The following is a 1,838-nucleotide window of genomic DNA, read 5'->3' on the forward strand; positions in this document are numbered from 1 at the left end:
TATGGTGCTACACTCAGCAGTAAGTGTAACGGTTTCATTATCCTCTATCTTCTTCTTATTAGATAAGATTTCCTTGAGAAACTTAGCATATGGGGGCATTTGAGTGATGGCTTCCGTAAAGGGTATTGTGATATTCAATTGTTTTAGAAGCTCTACGAATTTTTTAAATTCTCCTACACTTTTAGATTTAACAAGTCTTTGAGGATAAGGGATAAGGGATTTATAGGGTGGTGGATGCACATAAGGTTCTTCTTTCTCTACAGCCTCTTCGTTTTTATCTTCATCTTGTTCATCTTCCTTCTCAGTTACCTTCCTTGGGTCTTGGTGCATGGATGGGTTTTGAGTTCTAGGGTCGGTAGGTCCGCCTAGTTCTGTCCCATTTCGTAGTGTAATAGCATTTGCATGGCCTTTCGGGTTTGGTTGCGGTTGTCCAGGAAATGTGCCTGCAGGAGCAGTAGTAGGTGCTTGTTGTTGAGCCACTTGCGAGATTTGTGTTTTCCAACATTTTGTTGTGGGTGGCTAATGTGTCTACTGCTTGATTTGCTCACAAGTGTGTATGTTTTAATTTAGGAAATCCTTATTCGTTTGGGCTTGGGTAGCTATGAAGTTTTCCATCATTATTTCTAAGTTTGATTTCCTAGGAGCATTTTAAGTATTTGTGGCAGCTTTATGATATCCTGGTGGTATAACAACTGCTTGGTTAGGTGCATACAATGCATTATTGTTTTTATACGAAAAGTTAGGATGGTTCTTCCAACCTAGGTTATAGGTGTTTGAGTAAGGGTTTCCTTGAGCATAGTTCACCTGGTATATGGAGGTTCCTGTCAAGAGTTGACATTCTGGGGCAGTATGCCCTTGAACTCCGCATATCTCGTAGTTTGGTGCTACGGCAGCCACGGTGGCTACTGGTGTTATGGTCAAGTTGTCTATCTTTTGAGTCAGAGCATCTACCTTGGCGTTGACATGGTCAAGACTGCTTAATTCGTACATGCCGCCCTTCGTTTGAGGTTTCTCTACAGAGGTTCTTTCGCTTTTCCATTGTTAATGATTCTGGGCCATACTTTCGATGAGTTGATAGGCCTCATTGTATGGTTTATCCATTAGTGCGCCACCTGCGGTGGCGTCTATTGTCAATCTTGTATTGTACAAGAGACCGTTGTAAAAGGTGTGAATGATCAACCATTCTTCTAGACCGTGATATGGACAAAGCCTCATCATGTCTTTGTATCTCTCCCAACCTTCAAAAAGTGATTCGTTATCCTTTTGTTTAAACCCATTTATTTGGGCTCTTAGCATAGTCGTCTTACTAGGTGGGAAATATCAGGCTAAGAAGACTTTCTTCAACTCGTTCCACGTAGTGACAGAGTTGGATGGTAGAGACTGGAGCCAAGCTCTAGCTCTATCTCTTAATGAAAATGGGAAAATACGTAGTCTTATAGCTTCTGGGATGACACCATTCACTTTCACTGTGTCTACGTATTGCAAAAATACTGACAAGTGTAGGTTCGGATCCTCCGCGGGACTACCTGAAAACTGGTTTTGCTATACGGCTGATAACAATGAAGGTTTTAGCTCAAAACTATTGGCCTCGATGGCAGGGGCAGCGATGATATTATGTGGTTCATCTTGTGAAGGGATTGCATAGTACTTAATAGGACGGTTTTGCACTCCTTCGACCATCTCTAGTTGAATAACTGATTCAGAAGTAGGGATGTTAAGGTCAGGAAGATTTAGCCTGATACAATGTTCCCGTATCAAGTCTCGTATCCGGCATTCTAATCTAAGATAATGCTCAGGTTCGTCGAATTGTAGCTTTAATTTCTCGCCTGTAGAGAGAG

The 1,838-nt window shown here is 41.7% G+C and overlaps 1 non-coding gene across 1 annotated transcript; it reads left to right on the top strand.

The window, feature by feature from the left end:
* Window positions 1–1,189: 1,189 nt before the first annotated feature.
* Window positions 1,190–1,296, top strand: LOC127134088 (small nucleolar RNA R71). The gene has a single exon (XR_007807859.1). It is a non-coding gene; the product is annotated as a small nucleolar RNA R71 (small nucleolar RNA).
* Window positions 1,297–1,838: the final 542 nt, after the last annotated feature.

Source organism: Lathyrus oleraceus, chromosome 3 (genome assembly GCF_024323335.1).
Source record: "Lathyrus oleraceus cultivar Zhongwan6 chromosome 3, CAAS_Psat_ZW6_1.0, whole genome shotgun sequence".
Classification (NCBI taxonomy): domain Eukaryota; kingdom Viridiplantae; phylum Streptophyta; class Magnoliopsida; order Fabales; family Fabaceae; genus Lathyrus; species Lathyrus oleraceus.